The 23,099-nt window shown below is 35.1% G+C and overlaps 1 long non-coding RNA gene across 2 annotated transcripts in view; it reads right to left on the bottom strand.

The window, feature by feature from the left end:
• LOC116574480 overlaps positions 1-11,532 on the bottom strand; it is a 49,575-nt gene extending 38,043 nt beyond the window's left edge. The window contains exons 1-2 of one of the 2 annotated variants that reach the window (XR_004279336.1): positions 10,879-11,532; positions 10,746-10,773 (exon numbers count right to left, since the gene is read on the bottom strand). This is a non-coding gene — a long non-coding RNA (uncharacterized LOC116574480). The remainder of the gene's footprint in view (positions 1-10,745; positions 10,774-10,878) is intronic. The other variant, XR_004279337.1, reaches the window with a different exon arrangement.
• Positions 11,533-23,099: the final 11,567 nt, after the last annotated feature.

Here is a 23,099-nt window from a genome sequence, read left to right as displayed (position 1 = left end):
TCACACTTTTGTGGATTTTAGCTCCAGGTTTTTATAGTAAATATCCGAGAAAAATCCCCTCATGCTTCTGGTAAGGGAAGGGGAAAGAAAACATTTTGAAATAAGCCAGAGCCCTTATTTTTCATATCAAGGTCTGCCCTCAGGTGAAACTAGTTAGCCAGAGCCTAATCTCCTGAGATTTTATCAGAAGCTAAGTGAGTTGGGGAAGGGAAATTGCCAACTCCAGCTCCTTGTGGCTTTCTATATGGGAGAAAGAAATACCCAACTCCAGGTCCCTCTAACTGTCCTTTCCCACATGAGGTGGAGGGAGCTGAGGAACAATGGTGAGGTTCACATTGTAGGGGCACAGGTTCACCAAAGATTGAGACCTGGTTGCAAGGCTAGAGAATGCTCCTCTTTCCTGCACACCTTACCTCTACATTACTATAGACCAATTTACTCAGTTTCTTTTATCTAGTACCTCATGTCCGACTTTTAGCAAAAATTCAAAACCATTCTAAAACTAAAAAATACAATTTGAAGGGTTGAACAAGCATCAAAATCAGAGTCATATGTGGTAGACATTTTTAAAATTATGATTCATATGCTAAGGGTTTTGATGGAAAAAGTATACAGCATACAAAAACAGATAAATAATAAAAACCAAGGATGAAAATTCTCAGAAAAATTAAAAAAACAAATAGTGGAAGTCAAAAACACTAACAGAAATGAAGAATGCTTTGGATAAGCTCATTAGTAGACCAGACAAAGCTGAAAAGCTGGAAAAAAAAATCTCTGAGTTTGAGTATATGATAGTAGAAATTTCCAAAACTGAAAATCAAGGAGAAAACTTTTTCTGAAGAAAAAACCCCAGAATATCTAACAGTGGGATATCTATAAAAGGTACAACATATGTTTAATGGGAGTGCCAGAAGAAAAGAGAACAAATCAGAAGAAATATTTGAAGGAACAATGACTGAGAATTACTTTGATTAATATCAGACAACAAAACACAAATCTGGGAAGCTCAGAGAACATGAAACAGAATAAATTCTAAAAATTCTATATAAATATTCAAACTTCAGAAAACCAAAAGTAGGAAAAAAAATTTTGAAAGTAATCAGAGGAAAATACATCTTACCTTTGGAGGAGCAAGAAGAAAAATCACATCTGGCTTCTTAGAAACATTGCAAGGTACAAAAAATTAGAGTGAAGTATTTTGACTTTTGAAAACAAAACAAAACAAAACAAACAAACAAAAAAAACCAACTGCTAACCTAGAATTCTATAAAGTTATCCTTCAAAAAATGAAATAAGCACTTTCTCAGACAAATCAACAATGAAAGAACATGTTACCAGTATATTTGACTTGTAAGAAATGTAAGAATTTTTTGTTTAAGGATTTTATTTATTGGAGCACCTGGCTGGCTCAGATGGTTAAGTGTCTGCTTTTGGCTCAGAATGTGACCCTAGAGTCCTGGGACCGAGCCCTGCATTGGGCGCAGGGAATCTGCTCTTCCCTCTTCTTATACTGCTCCCCCTGCTTGTGTGCTCTCTCACTCTCTCTGTCAAATAAATAAATAAAATATTTAAAAATATTTTTATTTATTATGAGAGAGAGAGAGAGAGAATGAGCATGGGGGGAGGGTCAGAGGGAGAAAGAGAATCCTAGGCTGGCTCCACACTCAATGAGGAGCCTGACACTGGGCTTGATCCAAAGATCCTGAGCTCAGTACCTCATCCAAAACCAAGATTCAGACATTTTAACCAACTGCATCACTCAGGCACCCCAAGAATTTCTCTAGAGAGAAGGAAAATTATAGAGGTCAGAAACTTGGATTTACACAGAGAAAGGAAGGTATTGAAAAATGAAGAAGTGAAAGTAAAATAAAAACTTTTATTTTTCTTATTCTAGATCTAACAGATAACAATTTGCTGAAAATAATAACAGCAAAATGTATATAATTATGTGGCTCATGTATATATACACTCTTGGGTACGCTGATGGATAAGTGAAATGGCAGTGATGGTACAAAGAATGAGAAACAAAAATGAGGCATACTCTGTTATTCTAAGATACTTGCACTATTCACAAAGTGGTATAGTGTTATTTGAAAGTGGACTTGAATTAGTTGTAAATATATTTTGCTAACTCTAGAGCAACCACTAAAAAAGGTAAAAAGAGAAGTAAAATTGATATGCTAAAGAAGGAGAGAAGATAGAACATATAATAAAGTCCTCAATTAAAACCACAAATGTCAGAAAAAGAAAGACAAAAATAAGAATAAATAACAAGAGTGGTGAATAGAAAGCAGTAACAAATATGGTAGATACTGATCTAACTATGTCAGTAGTCAGTTTAGATATCATTGGTCTAAATATACCAATTTACCAGTCATTTTCAGTCTGACTTATTTCACTTAGCATATACCTTCTAGATCCATTCATGTTGGTATAAGTGGCATAACCTCACTTTTTTAATGACTGCATAATAGGTAAATAGTAGTGGAATCATTGGATCATATGGTGTTTCTATTTTTAATTTTTTGAGGAAACTCCAAATTGTTTCCATGGTAGCTATACCAATTTATATTGCCACCAACAGTGTCTGAAGGTTCCTTTTTCTCCACATTCTCACCAACACTTGTTATTTCTTGTCTTTTTGATTTTAGCCATTCTGACAGGTGTAAGATGATATCTCATTGTGGTTTTGATTTGCATTTCCCTGATGATTAGTGATGTTGAACATCTTTTCATGAGTCTGTTGGCCATCTGTAGGTCTTCTTTGGAAAAGTGTCAACTATCCAAATTTTTTAAAAAAAAAAAGACAGATTGCCAGAGTGAACCAAAAAACAAGACCTAATTATGTTGTCTATAAGAAACACACTTTAAGTATAAAGACACGTGTAGATTAAAGTAAACAGATGGAGAAAGATAAACCATACTTTCACTTACCTAAAGAAAGCGGGCATAGTTATATTAATTTCAGAAGGAGCAGACTTCAGAGCAAGAAAAATTGTAAGGGATAAAGAAAGACACTACATAATGACAAAATAGTCAATTCTGTAAGAAGACATAGCAATCCTCAGTGGATACACTTAACTTACAAAAAAGCATCAACATATAAGAGGCAAAAATTTATAGCACAGCAAGGAGAAATAGATTAGTCCATTGTTAGAGCTGGGGACTTCAAGACCTATCCTCAGGAATGGACAGATCCACCAGGCAAAGAAATAGTAAGAATATAGTTGAACTCAACAGCACCATCAATCAACTGGGTTTACTGACATCTGTGGACTACTTCATCCAGCAAGAGAGAATACTCATTCTTCTCAAACTTACATAGCAGACAAGCTAAGATAAATCACATTCTGGACCATAAAAGATATCTTAACCAATTTAGAAGATCAGAAATCGTACAATGTCTGTTCTCAGAATACTATGGAATTCAATTAGAAATCATTTACAGGTAGATAGCCAGAAAATCCCCCAAATATTTGGACACTAAGCCACATACTTCTAAATGGGTCAGAGAAGAAATCTCAAGACAAATTTTAAAATGTTAAAATTAAAATTAAAGAAATCTCGAGGATAATTAAATTTTTAGTTCAAAACATTTGAACAGAATGAAATGAAAGCACAACTTAACAAAACTAGTGAATGCAGTGAAAACATTGCTCGGAAGTAAACTGATAGCATTGAACACAGATACTATTAAAAAAAAAAAAAAGAATTGCTAGAGTATCCACAACTTTCATTACTGAGAATCTCATCGTGGACTCCATTGGATGATTCAGTTGAGGGCTCCAACAGGTTTCACCATTGAGGAAACCAATAACCAGAGCAACAGTTATAGACCTGCTTTGGTATAGTACTGAGGGCCTCACAGGTGCTCATGGATTCTAGGTCTCTGAGTTTCTTCTCACCTTATCATAGAAGCCTCAGGCCCAAATAACATGTTTATAAAAAAAAAAAAAAAAAAAAAAAGCCTCAGTCCCCAGGATCCAGTATAGTCACCACACCCTCAGGCTGCCAGATCAGGGATACAGCTGTTTGAGTGCAATGCAGATAACCCCATCACTGTGTCCATGTCCAACCCTTGAAGTACAGGCTATGGCCCCAGCAGCTATATGTCTACCAACAGTTGGCCCTGCGCCCAGCAACCTCTCCTGGCACTTACCACTGCCTGGGTGCCTGTAACCAGTCTCTACCTCCACACAAGTATTTACAGTTGACCTCCACATTAAAGTGGATATACAATACTGGCTTTAGCCACCACTGTCACCTGACCTAGTTCTTCACCACTGCACTTGGAGGCATTGCTTCAGCCTCAACAATCTTGTAACCATTGAGAATCCTCCCCAGCTCTTAGTACTAAGAACCTTGCAATAGTTAAAGTCACAGACCCCAGATTCCTGAGCCAGAGACACCAAGATGCCTGGCCCTATAGGTGCCACATGTCCTGAAACTTGATGCTCCACACCACCAGTCTCAATGTGCTCACCTATATGTGAAGGTATTTTCTTACTGAAGTCTTTCCTGAAAGTCTGGAAGAGTCACTCTTCTTCAACTGCACAGACACCTGTGTAAGGCTACAGGGATCATGAAAAATGAGAGAGATATGACTTGACCAAAGGAATACAATAAACTTCCAGTAACTGACCACAAAAAAGGGAGATACAAGAACTGTGTAACAAAGAACTAAAAATAATTGTTCTACAGAAGCTCAGCAGGCTATGAGAGAACACAATTTAATAAAATCAAGAAAAATACAAGAACAAACTGAGAAGTTTAAAGAAGTGATGACAAAGAACTATACAGAAATTTTGGAGCTGAAGAATACAAGGAGTAAACTAAAAAACAATTTAGAAAGCTACAATAGCAGATTCAATCAAGCAGAAGACAATCAGCACACTCAAAGAAGCCATTTGAAAGGTATTTAGTTAGAGAAGGAAAAAGTAAAGGGGGAAAATAAAAAAGTGAAGAAAGCCTATGGGACTCAATGGAAACCATCAAAAGAGAAATATTCAAGTTACGGGAGTGCCAGAAGAAAAAGAGAGATAGAATGGGACAGAAAGCTTATTTAAATTGAAAAATTACAAATTTAGAAAAAGATATGAACATCAATGGTCATGAAGCTTAAGGATGCCCAGTCAGTTTGAATTCAAGGAAGACTTAACCTAGACACATTATAATAAAACTGTCAAAAATCAAAGTCAAAGAGAAAATCTTGAAGTACCAAGAGAAAAGAAACTCATTACATATGAAGGAACACACATAAGGCTACAAGCAGACTTCTCAGCCGAAGCCTTGCAGGTCCAGAAGGAGTGGGATAATATATTCAAAGCTCTGAAGGAAAAAAAAAAAGTTGATAATCAAGAATATTTTACCCTGAAGCTATCCTTCAGAACTGAAGAACACATAGACATTCCCATACAAACAAAAGCTGGAGTCTGTTACTACTATACTTGCCTTACAAGAAATGCTAAAGGGTGTTCTTCAAGCTGAAAAGGAAGGATGCCAACTAGTAAAATAAAATCACGTGAAAGTATAAAACTACTAAAAGGAAATATATAGTCAAATTCAGAACACTCTAATATTGCTATGGCAATGTATAAATCACAAGTAATTCTAGTATAAAAGTTAGACAAAAAATTAAAAGTAATCATAGCTACAATAATTTGTTAATGGATACACAATATAAAAAATATAAATTGTGACATCAAAAATATAAAATGGGAGGGATAAAAGCATTAAATTTACTTTTTTAAAGATATTATTTATTTATTTTACAGACAGAGATCATAAGTAGGCAGAGAGGCAGGCAGAGAGAGGAGGAAACAGGATCCCTGCCCAGCAGAGAGCCTGATGCAGGGCTCAATCCCAGGACCGTGGGATCATGCTCCGAGCTGAAGGCAGAGGCTTTAACCCACTGAGCCACCCAGGTACCTCAAAAGCATTAAATTTTTATATTCAAACTTATGCTGTTCTCACCGTAAACTAGACTGTTAGAAGATGAAGTTTTATGTAAACCTTGTGGTGTCACACACTGAAGACTAAAGGAATTAATAATGTTAATGTCCACAGTACCCTAATGTCATAGTGTTTCAAAGCAATTTCTAGCAAAATTCCAATGGTATATTTACAAAAATAGAGAAAACAACTGTAAAATTTGTTTGGAAACTCCAAATAGCTAAAGTGACTACCTAAAGAAATCTTTACCAAGGAGAATAAAGTTAGAGGCATCACACTTCCTAATTTTAAACTATATTTAAAGATATAGTAATCAAAACAGGATAAGTCTGGCATAAAACAGGACTCTTAGACCAAGGGAACAGAAAAAACAGCCCAGACATGAACTAATGAAAGCACAGTTAACTGATTTTTAAAAACAGTACCAAGAATATACAATGAGGAAAGAATAGTCTCCTCAGTAAGTGGTACTCAGGAAACTGACTATCCACAATGTAAAATAGGAAATTGAACTCTTGCACTATCTAAAAAAATAATCTAAAAATGGATTAATTAAGACCTGAAGCCATATAACTTTTAGAAGAATGCATAGGGAGAAACGCTTCTTGGACATTAGTCTTGACAATGTTTTTTGGGGGCTTTGTCACCAAAAGCATACATAGTAAAAGTAAAAACAAGAGTCAGACTACATGAAACAAACAAAAATATATGCAGCAAAAGAAACAGTCAACATAATAGAAAAGACGCCTACAGAATAGGAGAAAATATTTGCAATGCACGTATCTGATAACGGGTTAATATCCAAAATACATAAAGAAATCATAGAACTCAATAGCAAAAATCCCCAAAAACCTGATTAAAAATGGGCAAAAGACCTGACTAGTCATTTTTTGGCTGTATTTTTTCCTTCAGTCACTTATCATCAAGGAAATACAAATCAAAACTATGATCAGATATCACCTTTTACCTGTTAAAGATAGCTATTATCAAAAAGTCCAATGGTGGAGTACCTGGGTGGTTCAGTTGTTAAACGTCTGCCTTCAGCTCAGGTCATGATCCCAGGGTCCTGGGATCGACCCCCACATCAGTCTCCCTGCTCAGCGGGAAGACTGCTTCTCCTTCTCCCACTCCCCTGCTTGTGTTACCTCTCTTGCTGTCTCTCTCTCTGTCAAATAAATAAATAAAATCTTAAGAAAAAAATGTATTGATAAAGGAGTTGAGAAAAGGGAACACTTGTGCACATTAAATGGAGATAATGGATAAAGAAAATATGATATATATATGAATATAATAAAATATATTATATATTACATATTATATATGTATAACATGTATAACATGTTATAATAATATAGAATTCTATGTTATATTAACATACATGTTATATTATTAAATAATATGTAATATATAATATATAACATATATGTAATGAAATATTATTCAGCTAGGAGAAAAGGAAATCCTACCATTGGTGACAACATGGAGAGAACTTGAGGGCATTATGCTAAGTGAAGTAAGTCGGTCAGAGAAAAACAAATACTGTATGATCTCACTTGTATGTGAAATCTTTCCTTTTTAAGATTTTATTTATTTATTTGAGAGATAGTGAAAGCAAGAGAAATCACAGAGGGAGAGGGAGAAGCAGACTCACCTCATAAGTGGAAAGTCTAATGCAGGGATCAATCCCAGGACCCTGAAATTATGACCTGAGCCAAAGGTAGACACTTAACTGGCTGAGCTCCACTTGTATATGAAATCTTAAAAAACACCAAACTCCTACAAAAGAGGAACTGATTAGTGGTTGCCAGAGGCTAGGGATAAAAGGTAGAGGAAGTGGGATAAGGTAGTTAAAAGGCAGAAATTTCAAGTTATAAAATAAATAAGTCTTGGGTATGAAATATACAGCATGGTGACTACAGTTATTGCACACTTGAAAGTTGCTAATAGAGTAAATCTTAAAACTCTTCAGCACAAGAATAAAATTTGTCACTATGTAAATGACAGATGTTAACTAACTTACTGTGGTAGTCTTTTTGAGATATATATAGGCATATAGATATAGATATCTCTACATAGGTATATATATATATAATCATGTTGCTGATACAATGTTATATATCAATTATATATCAATAAAACTGGAGAAATGTTGAAGAAAAAATTTTAAAGAAATGATTATTCATTGTAAAATTGTTTAAAAAAGAAAAGTATGGGAACTCACTGCAAGGATACCAAGAGTCTGGTTAAATAAATTATAGTAAACAAAAGAAATCTCTTTTTATTGAATCATAGAGACACATGACAAGAAGTCTTTTCTGATAATTGTGTAGAATAATCTTCAAAGATATTATTGGGTTAAAAAAATCAGGTGCAGGGCGCCTGGGTGGCTCAGTGGGTTAAGCCGCTGCCTTCGGCTCAGGTCATGATCCCGGAGTCCCGGGATCGAGTCCCACATCGGGCTCCCAGCTCCGCGGGGAGTCTGCTTCTCCTCTGACTTTCTCCTTGCTCATGTTCTCTCTCACTGTCTCTCTCTCAAATAAATAAATAAAATCTTAAAAAAAAAAATCAGGTGCAGAACAGTACATAAGGTATGTTACCATTTATGTGAAAGAAGAGGAACAGAGGACAATGACAGAAGATGCAACCATATTCCTTCCATTTGTATAAAAATTTCAGGAAGGATCATAGTCGCCAGATAAAATATCAACCACTCGGTTAAATTTTAATGTGAGATAAATAATGATTTTACTTTAGTATATGTATATCCTGTACAATAATTAGGACATGCTGATACTAAAAAAGTGTTCATTGTTTATCTGAAATTTAAACTAAATCAGGAGCCCTCTGTTTTTTCCACTGAATCTGACAATGCTAACAAGGACGCACAAGTAATTTACAACAATGTTTGGGTATGGATGTAGAAAGGCTGGGATACTCATGGACAAACATGAAAAGGAGGACTTTTTCCTTAATATACATTATACTTCTTGATTTTTAAGCCATGTAACTGTGTTACCTCTTGAAATAACATAAGGAAATAAAAACAAACATAATTAAAGCTAAATATTCATATAAGTGAACTATTACAAACCATGTGTCATTAGAGGATAGTTCTTTTATATTCTATTTAAAGAATGACCTGTTTAAAGGATTATCATACATCCATACCTTATACTTTGAAAATATAAATATCCACATTTGGTTGAAAGTTGAAACATTCTGTGATTTTTACAAGTATCCTAACTCCCCCTAGGCTTCTTATTGTCCCCATTTCAGCAGTGGAAAGGAAAAAAAAAAAAATCAAGCATCTGAGGTTTGGGATGGAGGATAAAAGTGTCATAAAGTATTATTCTTGAGAAGGCATGCTCAGCCAGGTTTTTGAAATCTTCCCAAATCTTCCCAGCCTTTTGACAGCTTCTCAGATAACTCAAATGGCCAGTCAGACATGTTGTTGTAGCAAGCACCAGGTGTGAAAAAAATCAAAGGAAGTGTATGACACAGACTTGTTAGTGTAGCAGGCTGCACATCGACACCTGGTGGACTCATATACATGTGCATACACAAAAATGCATGCGCAAGGGAACCAATCTGTAAAAGTAACGCAAGATTCTCTTGATCATTAGAGACTTGTGGTCTTATCCTAATACAGTAAATGTCAAACTTAATTGGTGGGGAAAGTGAAAAAAATTAACAATTCTGATTAGTTTTAGTCTCTCTTCTTAAAAGTAATGTTATAAAGTTAACACAATGAATTAACTTTTTGACATGAATATCTTTAAATTTAATTTTTCTTTTTTTCTTAGATAGGATGTGTGACAAAATTACAATCAGAGGCTTCTTACAACTGATAAAAATATAACTTTAATATCTATTTTTTCTCTTAAGCAGGATTTAAAAAATATTTATAAGTAAACGACTTGTTCTAAAGGTGCAGATAATATGAGTTAGAAGAGATATTTTGAGCTGAAAATTTCTGAAGCTATCATTGTGTGGCAAAATTGCATGGCAGCCAAGGTTGGGTTTTTCATCATTTGGCATTTTGAAAGTAGAGTTTATGAAAATGTCATAGCCATAGTCCTAATCAGCTGAGATTCCCACCCTCTAACCTTGTGCCAGCTGGCTCATGCAGCCTCAGACTTTTTTGGCAAATGGTCAAATACAACACATATTTTAAGCAGCTGGATTAATCAGAGATAGAAATCTGTTATTGCTAATTGGAAAACACACACGCTTTTATTCCTAATCCATAGAATTACTTCTGGAAGAAAAGTGTAACTTTGAAATTTCAATTCGAAGATGTTATTAAAAGTAAAAGCTCATAAATTTACAATTGCTTTCTATATATATATATATTTTTTTCTCTTTCATTTTTAGTTATAATTTAATTTCAAAAGTAGGAAAAAAGTGGCAACAGTACTTTCTGTATTAATTGTTTGTTCTTTAAAATAAAAATCAAAAGAACAACACAATACAGAATACAAAATAGAAATTTCTGATAAATAAGATACTAGAATTCTTAGTTGAGCATTCAGGGTTGTTGTTTTTGTTTTTGTTTTGTTTTTTTGTTTTTTTTTGTTTGTTTTTTTCCTTTCTGTCTGAGATTATAATCAAAACAGTATTGGTCTTTCTTAAAACTTCACAGTCTCCATCATGATGATGTTTGCAATGTTTTAAATGAGAACCATATGTTCTTCCCTAACCTATTTAACAGTGGTAGCCAGATGTTTGAACAAATTATGAAGGACAGCTCTACTAGCTTATCCTAACAGTTAAGCATAATGCTGACCACTTACCAGTTCTCATGATCTGTCCTCGCCTCAGCTAGCAGAAAGAAAAAAGTATGCCTTTAGTAGCATACATGACTGGGACTTATTATTTTGATCAATGTTAAAAGGTGACAAATCTTTGAGAAGTAAACAAAAATACCTTTTAAAAATATAGATTAAATAGAATATGAAAACTAGTATCTTGGTTGCAAAAATGCTGAAGTCAGTGAAATTCACAATAGTTTTGTATCAATTACAACTGTAATTTCTCAGTAGAAATTCTTTACATTCTACAAGTTCAATAATAGATTCCTTAATGTTAAAGGCTTTTGCTGCTGAAGCCATGCAAAGCAGGTAAAACAGATTAGACATTGTCTCTTGAAGAAAATGTCTAAGGTAACCAACTCAGCATGTAATGCATCACTATCATTTCTTTCTATATATTAAGGTGGAGTTTGCTTGCAATTGTAACTAATTATAATAATTTACTTAAACTATTACTGCTTGGGAAAAATGCACATATTTAAGGTATATTTTTAAAACAAACAAAGATAAATACTTTTATACATGTGTTTATAAACAGCTCTGGACAAGAAAGCTAAATCTCTGGCTATTATTAAAAAGGATGATACATCACTACAATGTTGGTTATATGTCGAGGGCGGATGCTCCAGGGGCCCAGAGATCTGTCAACCGCAGAGCTTTGCAAAATGGCGCCTGGTGATTTGCCAGAAGGTGTGTCTAGAGTGACTGATCGTAAACAGGAAGTACTACCTATTGGCTGTTGAACTATTGCTATGCTGTGGGTACTTAGTAACAAGCTTAAGATTGGTGGATGCATATCGCTGTCTATGCTGATTGGCTTAGCTCCCCTATATAAGTGATGGCCATATGAAATAAAGGGCTTTTTTTGAAACCCAACCGGACGGAGGGCCGTTATTATCACTGCTGGAAGGCGATAAATGGTGGCCCGTATAGGGAGCCCCCTTTCTCCGTTTCTAACAGTGCACTGAGGTAAGTGACGAATTTATTTAGAAGAAAATTCTGGCCAGAGAAGTTTCAGGAAAGTTCACTGATTATAGTGACGATTGCAACGTAAGCTTACTGGTGTTAGTGACGATCTTGAGAAAGCTCACTGTTTTAGTGACGATAGCAGACTAGTCTTTTCTTTGCTTCTTGACTATTTATTTACAGCCAAGTAGATTAATCAACTGTCTACGAATACCGCAGAAGCTCTACAAACCCAGAGTGAAATTAATGATCATCTCGCTGCGGGTATTCTTTTTGCTAATCAGCGGATTGACTTGCTACAAGAACAAATGGACATTGTACTACAACTACTGACTGTAGGATGCCTTCGCTCAGATACTGGACTCTGCATTACTCCAGTTGCATATGATAACCTCACTCGAGCAGCTAATTATTCCAGGGAACAATCCAAGATGCTTACAGGCAACTGGAGTGCCAGATTCGAGAATCTGACAATACAGCTTCATGCTAATAATGTTAACGTTAATGCCAGTAAGGCAGAAGTAGCTTCAGTATCTCAATTTGTTGCCTTTATGAAAAATGTTGTAGGATGGGGGAAGCAATGGTTTGGGTTCATATCCATGGGTGGATTGCTGATATTCGCTGTGGTGTGTTGCTTATGGTGCATTTGCCCCATGATGAGTATTCGTAAAAGAGACACCATTGCCATCAAACAAGCTCTGTTATCCATCGGGTCCGGACAGTCGCCCCAGGTATGGCTCAGTATGCTGGATCGGTAGTCAAAGACGGGTAAGATCGTAGGCGGAATATACCAACCTAAGACAGGACATGATCCTATAAGCATCATGATCCAATGACAGGTAAGGATATTCTTGGCCTTGCGACAACCTAAGACAGGCACGACCCCTGCTAAGTCTTTCTACCATAAAACAAAAAGGGGGAACTGTCGAGGGCGGATGCTCCAGGGGCCCGGAGATACGTCAACCGCAGAGCTTTGCAAAATGGCGCCTGGCAATTTGCCAGAAGGTGTGTCTAGAGTGACTGATCATAAACAGGAAGTACTACCTATTGGCTGTTGAACTATTGCTATGCTGTGGGTACTTGGTAACAAGCTTAAGATTGGTGGATGCATATCGCTGTCTATGCTGATTGGCTTAGCTCCCCTATATAAGCGATGGCCATATGAAATAAAGGGCTTTTTTTGAAACCCAACCAGACGGAGGGTCGTTATTATCGCTGCTGGACCGTGATAGTTTTATATATATATATATATATATGGTTGTATTTTTTTAACGTTTCATAGTCAATTCTCATAATTACATTAGTAGTTGATTATAAAAAGTCTCATTAATTTAAGAATAAGAGATCTATCTCAGCTTGAAAAAGGCCACTTACAAAAAAAGCTAGAGCTAAATTATATTTAATGGCCACACATTGAGCACTCTCTTTTTTAGTATTTGGAATGATTCAAGGGTGTCCTCCTCTTTTATCTCTTCTACTAACATTTCATTAGAGGTCATCTTCAGTGTAATGAGGAAAGAAAGAGGATCAAAAAAGACACAGATGGAAAGGGATGAAGTAAGACTCTCTTCATAGTTAGAAACTATGATGGCTTAAACAGAATATCCTTAGAAATTTACAAAGAAATTACTCGAATTAAATAAGTGGATTTAGAAAGGAGAAGGGAGGCTATAAGGTACATCTCTAAGAACAACTGTATGTCAACATACCACCAGCACAAAAAGTTAAATGGTAATATAATTACCATTAAAATAACAATAAAATCATGAAGTATTTAAGGATAAATTTAACAAAATATATGAACCCTGACACTGAAAACACAAAATGTTTCATAGAAAATGAAGGAACTAATGATATACAGCCTAACATTAATAAATATTAAAAACATTATGCCAAATGCCTGAAACATTGCATGTAAATTTTACTTCAATTAAAAAAAAATTATGCTAGGTGAAAGAAAACAGAAAAAAATGACTACATGCTATGTGAACTCATTTATGGGGACTTCCTGCAGAAATTCTCCATATTGACATAGAGCATTTTATTTTCCAACATTTCACATGATAGACACTACCAAAATGGACCCCAAGATTCCTCCCCAACCCTGGTCTACATGCATTGTATAATCTCCTCCTTGAGTGTGGGACTTTTGAATATATAATGAGTTATCACATGCTCATGAAAAAACACAATCACTAGAGTGTTTTGAAAATCTCCATCCTTTCTACTATTGACATCACTTCTCAGTTTATAAACAAAACATAAATCACTTATTTCCATTATGCCAACTTATATTACTTGGAACTATGGTCTGCAAATGGATACAGAAAATAAAGATAATAATAGATGGAAATGTCAGTAGAGCGGAGAGGGGAGAAAGGAGTGAAAAAAATCTTGATTGTTCAAGAAGGAAGTTCTATGTTGACTGTCAGGAAAAGGGCCTGCAGGAGTATAGGAATTAGGTGAAGAGAGGAGCAATTTATTGAACAAAGACCCATATCTCTGAAGTAAGTCTATGTAGTGGAAGATAGGAATTACCCAGCACATGCCTGCTTACTTCAGCAGTTATACTTCGATAACTTATGATTACCTTAGCTGGGGATAATTTTACCTTGTTCTGATAAATTCCTGATAACTCTACTTGTGTCCATTGTTTTAATAAGTCCCTCTTACCTCACCCCTTGATAACCCATGGATTTTTAATAAGATCACAGACTATGACAAAATAGAATAGTTAAAAAAGCTATATATCCTCACTTGATAGTTTCCTTTCTTTGTCATTTCTGGGCATATTTCTAATGACTAAGTTTTCTCCTCATTATCAGTCACTTTTTTTGCATGCTTGGTAGTTTTTGATTGGATGGCAGATACTGTGAATATTATTGTCCACTGGAGTTTGTTGTATTCCTATAAATAGTGTTATTTCTTTTCCCTGGCTTGTAATGAAATTACTTGAAATCAGATTGTTTTCAGACTTAACTTTTAAGCTTTGGTCGTCAGGACTAGAGAAGCCTTTAATGTACAACTAATGTAACAACACTGCTAAGGCAAGTCTAGTCATAGTAGCCTTAGTACTCAGGTGGAAACACAAACAATTCTCGGTTTTGTGTGAATCCTGGCAGTTTTTCTATCTTCTCTTTTCTAGTTGCTTTTTTTCCCCCCTAGCCTTGGGTCATTTTGACTCATGCATACACAGATTGGTACTCACCATAAACTCCAAGGCTACCCCTCTATAGCTCTCTCTGTGCAGCTTCCTCCGTTATGTGTCTTGCCCTATAAATTTTATGTGGCTTAGTCTCCCTGAATTTCCATTTCTGTTTCCTCAATTCACAGAGAATGGCAGGCTCTATTTGGGTTCTTCTTGAAACTACCTCTAGGCATTTAACTAATACAACCATAGGTTTTCTTTGTTTTCCTTTTACCCACATTTATATTTGTGTAAGTTTGAGTATTTGTGTGGGGAGCAAGGGGAGTAGGGTTCTTAAATCCAACTCTCTTTCTTACTTCATCTTTACTGGAATTTACTCGATTTCTTTTAAAGTAATAAAACCATAATTCTAGGACCACAGAATTCTATAATCAGCCACTTTAATAATTCAGAACAATTTTCAACCCATCTACAAGTTCATAAATTTTCATCTGTTTTTGAAAAGTAACATTATATTGTGTTAATAATACTTCCCCCCAACACACAGTTAATTATATTGGTTTGACACAATATTCATTTGGAACCAAGAAATAGGTTAAAGTTAAAAGTATGTATTATTAATTTCCCATAGGCCTTTATAACCGTATACACATTATACATACAAATGTAATAGAGAACTACGATTACAAACAAAAACACAGAAAAGTAAAGGAAGGAGGGGAAAAGGACATTAGAAAAATGAATTGGGTCAATAAGTAACTGAATCACATAAGATGAAGTATAGCACATATGCTTTATGATCAAATAAAGTTTGATCCTTTTTTTCCACATCCTATATGTTTTCATTTCTAATTCGTTGGTGACCAGACCACCCTCTAGTGGGATAAAGAAGCATGTTGAGGGGCGCCTGGGTGGCTCAGTGGGTTAAGCCGCTGCCTTCGGCTCAGGTCATGATCTCGGGGTCCTGGGATCGAGTCCCGCATCGGGCTCTCTGCTCAGCAGGGAGCCTGCTTCCCTCTCTCTCTCTCTGCCTGCCTCTCTGCCTACTTGTGATCTCTCTCTGTCAAATAAATAAATAAAATTAAAAAAAAAAAAAGAAGCATGTTGACTGGCCAAATCATAAAAGAAAGCAAAAAAGTGTTCTGCAGTATTTTCCTCTCAACTTCCTTTATTTAAGAGATTTTACTTCAAATGTATTAGTATAATTTGGAATGTTTAAAGTTTCACATATTTTAGAAGGCTCATGAATAGAGAGGACAAGGATTCATAACCTTTTTTAAAAAATGTTGAGGCCAAGGATTGAAATAGATTTGACCTACTTGGTCAGCTGTATTAATAACTAAGTGATGTGATTAGCATCCACAAATCTGATGTTAGGAGTAACATTCATTATATCAGGAATAGAATTGTACACAGTTCCTCAGAGAAGGCTACTGAGACTACTTCAAGATTTCTAATGACAATTGTTGCAGAATATCCATATTTTCCATTTGGGAAAATAAATTTTCCAGGCCTTTTTAGTATGTAATCTTGATAGTAAGACTACTTAAGATTAAGATTACTAAAATTATTATAAATATATAAAAACATCTTCCTAATTTATTATATATATTTTAAAATTTGAAAGAACAAAACCAAACAGCATAGATATCTTTAACTCTGATGATAAAATTGCCAAGAATTTTTAGAAAAAAAATGTTCCCTTTGTATGAAAAAACATCTATATTCTTTACTGTATCATTTTCCAGTAAGTACTAGAAAACCTCTGACTTTGGGGGTCTCTGAGAAATTCCTAAATACCTCTTTGGTTTTGTGGTGTGAATTTATTTAAAGGTTCTGTTAACTTTATTGTGCTAAGAAACACTTTGTCCCCATTTATTCATTGTGGATTTTTGTCTTAGTGGCTAAGATAGATGTGAAGTTCAACCCAATAACCTAACTTCTAATTTTATCTCATCACCTCAAAAACATATTTTTACACCTATTACCTAAAGGAGTAATTAGAGGGAGTAGTAGTAGTGTGGTTTAGTGGTTGAAGACTTAGTCTGAAAACTAAAGAAACTTTACTCCCACTCCTTGAGCTGAAGCTATGTCACTGGTTAACCCTTTAAGTTCTATAAAAGTAGGGTTTTCAAAAGGAAAACCAACACTTCTCCAGAGGTGATGAGGCAAGTATTTTCCAGAATAGAGTCATATTGTAATTGTCCTGAATGACAGTAATTTATTTTGAGGTTTTACAATCAACGGTGGATTTTGAGGGCAGCTATTAAAAGATCATGACCTGGAATGAGCAAAAGACACATTCTCCTCTTAGTCCAGGTTTATGATTGTATGCCAGAGAGGCACAAGAGAGTCCAGAGGACTTGCTTCATTATAGAAAACAACCCAGGTAGTAAAGAAGGTTGAAAGTATATTTCTTTACTTTACTTTTGATCAAATCCATAATGCTCTCCAGAAAGTAGTACCCTATAATAGCTGCCACTGAATCTAAAATTTCCAAAGGTTTCAGAGAGAAAAGACAGAATAATATATCTTTCCAACTTTGTCCACTATACACTCTTAAACCTACTAAAAAGAATTACAAAAAATTAAAGATAATTCATCCACACTAAAGTTAAGATAAAATCCAGGTTTATATCTGAAACTCCAGAAGTCAATTAATTCTTATATTTATAAGAACAATGTAAATCAAATGGAGAGAAAACATTATGAACCTTTCAAATATCACAGCAAATTAAATTAAATGTAAAATCTGTTGACAGATTGTACTTTATCCCTGAAGAATTTTTAGATTACACAATTTCCACTCATGAAAATTTTCAAAATATCAACTCTGACATAGAGTATTACAGAATGATATAAATGAGGCACAGTATATGTAAAGGACAATAACAGGGAAAAATAAAATTTAAAAGCATATGACAATACATGAACAGAATTGATCCTGGAGAAAGTAAAATTAATAAAATTGAGATATGAGATAACCAGAGTATAAGAAGTCTTACAATTTGAAAACAAGCAAATATAACTACAATTGCAAAATGGGTTAAGGATTTGAATAGACATTTCTCCAAAGAACATATATAAATGATCACAAGCACATAAAAAGATGTTCAACATCATTAGTCATCAAGGAAATGCAATCAAATACACATTCTGGCAGTTTAATCATGAGTCACCATATAACTCAGCAATTTCATTCTTTGATGCACATCCAAGACCGGTGAAAAGCACATGTCCACACAAAACCTTTACACAAATGTTCATAGCAGCATAAGTCATAATAGTCAAAAGAAGAAATCAACCCAAATGTCCAAAATGGATGAAGGGATAAACAAAGTGTGGCATGTGAATATTAGGAATGTTATCAGCCTTAAAAGCTAAGGAAATTCAGGCACCTGCTACAACATGGCTGAATATGTATGACATTATGCTAAGTGAAACAAACAAGATACAAAAGAACAATTACTATGTAATTCCTAATAAGGTCACATCCTGAAGTCCTGGGTGAACATCAGCTTTTGAGGGATACTATTGAAAACCCCATCATTTTTGTACTAAGCAATAATTCTAAGAATATTTACTTCTTTTTTTTTTTTTAGGATTTTATTTATTTATCAGAGAGAGAGAGGGGGAGAGAGCGAGCACAGGTAGACAGAATGGCAGGCAGAGGCAGAGGGAGAAGCAGGCTCCCTGCGGAGCAAGGAGCCCGATAGTGGGACTCGATCCCAGGACGCTGGGATCATGACCTGAGCCGAAGGCAGCTGCTTAACCAACTGAGCCACCCAGGCGTCCCAAGAATATTTACTTCTAATACCTAATTTATTTTTCACAAAACCTGTGAGGTCATCCAACCTTTCAGATAGGAAAACAGGCATGGAAAATACGTACAGCTAATTGACTGAGTCAGTATTTGGCCCATGGTTATATTTAAAAGTATTTGGCCTTGCATTAGACACAGCCAAACTGGTTTGGTTTGCCATGTTTTTGTATCTTTACTCACTTTCATCTAACTCAGGAATTTTTCTGCTTTTCCATTTATTGATTTCTCTCTGAATTTTTAGTAACTGATGCTCATTATGTATTATTATTAATGTCAAATAGTAGTAATAGTGAATGTCTAACAATTTGGGTTAGTAATAAAGAATGTCTAATAACAGGATTTATATTTAGGGTTTCTAAATTATGTTTTTAATTTCAAAAACAATACATGTTAATTTCCACAAACTAGAGAAATAAAACAATGGAAAACTAGGGAAAATTATATTCTTTATTTTATTTACCCAGTGATAATCATTCTTAAGAACTTAGGATATGCCTTCCTATTCTATACATAATTTGTTTTGCTATGGAAACATGTTTTACATACTTTTAAAGTATTTAGTCATAAATTAGAGACTTAATCTGCTTACTCATTTCTTCATTTGTTCACATATTCAATAATTGTTTCCTAGGTACCTATAATGTGTTGGGTGTCATGCTAGACATGGGGGACAATGATAATGAAATGTGAAGAGTCCCTGCCCTCACACAATGTATAGTCTGGGGAGAGAAACATATCTTTATAAAATAATCATACACATGAATGAAAAAAGGAACTATAATAGGAAAATACAGGCAAAAAAGTGAGGGGGAAATTCAAATGAAGAATACATCATGTACAAAGGGCGTATAGGTGCTGAGAGTGCTCAGGAGATTCCAGGATGTTAAAGGATCAGCTACCGAGAGAGTGAATGTGGAAAGGAGGCAGTTTGGGATTTATGAGAGTAGTCTGGGGATAAATCATGCAATATGTTATATGCAATTATAAATATTTTGGATTTTATCAGACATACAATTGGAATCCATTCAAGGATTCTGAGAAGGGATGTGACATCACCCATTTTTTTCCAACTACAGTTCTATTGCTAGATATTTAGCTTACCTTTGTATAATAACTTACCTTTGTATATTTAAGTGGTTCTAATAAGTTGTTCTAATAAATATCATATTATTAAAATTAAGTTTGCTCCTACTGACTCTCTATCACTGAAACTTTAGTTTGTCCCAACTAATTACTCATTTATGACATTTAAAGTATTTTCCACTAACTCACTATTGCTGGTCAATTATTTTGTTCCAACGTTTGTTTTATAAACTTACAATATTTTATAAACCCAAATAATATATTTTATATATCTGAAATAATATATTTGAAATGTTTAATTATATTAAAACATAAAAGTAAGATATTTAGAGTGATTAATAAAAATGTGTCATCTCATGAGCCATCGTTTATGCTTTAACTCTCAAAAAATTGTCACATACTTATACAATAATGAGAAAACTCCATGATGTACCGATCAATAAGAATTAATACCTGACAGCTGATGATACTCCTTTTTGGGTAAATGGTTATTTAAAAGAAAACTTCCTGTTAACCAGTTTCTTTTCATAAATTGTTTTATCATTTTGCAATCAAATCAGTTGGTACGATCAGTTGGGATAATTGTTCATCCCTGCCTTTGAACCATCCCCTCTTCAAGTCTTCAGATGTGGATTTGCCTGTCAAACTGTGCTCAGCTTTGTCTGATTCTGGAACTGATCACAAAAAGGGGATGACAAAGAAGGAGAGCGAGTAGCTGTGGCTGATTATCTGTAGGAACTTCTCAAGAAGTTTTGAATCTACCAGTCCTATGAAACAAGGTTCAGTATGACTCTATAAAGCAACATTTGATTCACTCTACGGTGGAGAAACATGGCTACTTGATGACTTCTATCGCTCTGTCAGTAATTCTGAAATCTAAATGCAACTTTAGTTTCAAGCTTTTCTGTCTCTAAATACTTTTTACTAGTTATATTGAGGGTGAATAGATTTGGTTTCTCTTTGGCCCTTGATTCCAACACAGGTTGTGAGAGGAATAAATTAACAAAAAAAAAAAAAAATGGACAAAGATGAGAATGGTGATGATAAAGCAGGGAAAGAACATCAAGAGGGTTGGACAGGATTGTAATTTTAATTAGACAACCCACACTGAGAAGGTGTCATGCAAATCAAGAATTGAAGAAAGAACATCTCAGTCAGAGAAAAATAAATGTGGAAATTTTGAGGCAGGTGCATGCTTGAAAAATTGAAAAGAGGCAAAGACCATCCTGGCTGAAGCCAAGTGAGCAAGGAAGACATTAAAAAAAGCAAAGTTCCAAAGGGAAGAGATAGTGTGTGAAGACAAGGAAGGATCTCTTCTACATGATAAAGATAATTTAGGACGATAAAGTGAAGGAAACAAAGAAAGTTGGGTATGTAAGACCCTTGTAAGATTGGTAAGGATGTCTTGAAAGTTACAGAGAATAAAGGAAAAGTGTTTTGGTATTATGATTGTGGTTTATTTTATAGTTAGTAACTGTTTTAGAAAGAAAGACCAAACTTGTTTTTCAAAATTGCTGAGTAAGAATGCACCAAAACCTTCTCCTGCTGCAAAATCCCTAGATAACACAGAATACAATTTTAAAATTGGCAATCACTGTAACACAACGGAAAAGCCAGAGGCTGTGAAAAATCTCTGTTGTTAAATAAACAGAATCAGCCTGAAAAATATAATGACATCTGAAACCGTGCATAAGACAGTTGCAGCAAGATCAAGTACCGAAGTAAGACCGAGAGTGTTTCCCTACCCAGAGGGGAGAGGTGCCAGAGGAGGAAGGGAATCCAGCAGAAATTTGCAGAGGATTTCCTGGAAGTACTACATCAGAGGTCATCACTGTTCAAACTCTACACATCTCTTCTCCTCACAGCTTTGTCTAGACTGCCATAACTGAGGTGCCCCTTTACCTGGGACATAGCAGGTCAGAAAGAAACATGACAGTGATAATCTCTGGGAGGAGCTTGGAGAACATACACAGAAGATTAGTCATTGTAGTATCCTGTTGGGTGGCTCATCAAAAACTTCTGCCTCTCTCACCTATGAAAACACTGAATATAAGCTATAGAGTTATATCACCATACTCCACCTCCCATGCTTGCAGGCTGTCATATACACATACTGCAGGTAAATGCAACAGGTGCATCTCAGCTTCAAAACTCACCATGAAAATGAGACAAACTCAACAAACTGAACAGCTTACACCTGAAGAAACAAAATTTATAGAATGGTGAAACAGAGCTTTAAAATAATGCATTTCTTTTTCTTTTTTTTTAAGATTTATTTTTTTGAAAGACAGAGAGAGAGAGAGAGAGAGAGTACTCACATGCATGCACGGGGCAGGGGCAGAGGGAGAAAAATCTTCAAGCAGACTCCCTGCTGAGCACAGAACCTGACCCCTGCCCCATCAGGCTTGATCCTACCATCCGTGAGATCATGGCCTGAACCGAAATCAAAAGTCCCACTCTTAGCCAATTAAGCCACCCAGGTGCCCCTAAAATAATGCATTTCTAAAAGTCAGAAGGTGATGTTGATAAAAATGGACATCAAAGAAAAGATATACACTGTTGGTGGGAATGCAAACTGGTGCAGCTACTCCAGAAAACAGTATAGAGGTTCCTCAAAAAGTTAAAAATAGAACTATCTAACCACTCAGCAACTGTACTAGTAGGTATTTACACAAAGTATGCAAAAATACTGATTTGTAGGGACACATGCACCCCAATGTTTATAGCAGCATTATCAACAATAGCTAAATTATGGAAAGAGCCTAAATGTCCATCGACTGATGAGTGTGTAAAGAAACTGTGGTATCCATACACAATGAAAGATTACTCAGCCATCCAAAGGTGAAATCTTGCCATTTGCAACAATGTGGATGGAGCTAGAGAATATAATGCTATATGAAATAAGTCAGTCAGACAAAGACAAATACATAAAATTTCACTCATATGTATAATTTCAGAAACAAATCAGATGAACATAGGGGAAGGGAAAAAAAAAAGAGAGAGGAAGGCAAGCCATAACAGAGTCTTAACTATAGAGAACAAAATGAGTCTTGCTGGAAGGGAGATGGGTGGGGGATTGTCTAAATGGGTGAAGGGTATTAAGGAAGGTGCTTAAGGAGGGTGAAAGGTATTAAGGAGTTGAGCACTGAGTTTTATATGTAAGAGATTAATCTAAATTTTACTCCTGAAATCAATCTTATGCTATATGTTAACTAACCAGAGTTTAAATAAAAATTTGAAAAAAAAAAAAACAGAAAAGATACTTAGAAAGATGAAGAATTAAGTGAGAGAACTTTCCTAGAATGTTATACAAATG

The sequence above is a fragment of the Mustela erminea genome, chromosome 15, assembly GCF_009829155.1.
Source record: "Mustela erminea isolate mMusErm1 chromosome 15, mMusErm1.Pri, whole genome shotgun sequence".
NCBI lineage: Eukaryota > Metazoa > Chordata > Mammalia > Carnivora > Mustelidae > Mustela > Mustela erminea.
Note: the sequence above shows the minus strand (reverse complement) of the source record. Positions and strands in the feature narration are given on the sequence as shown.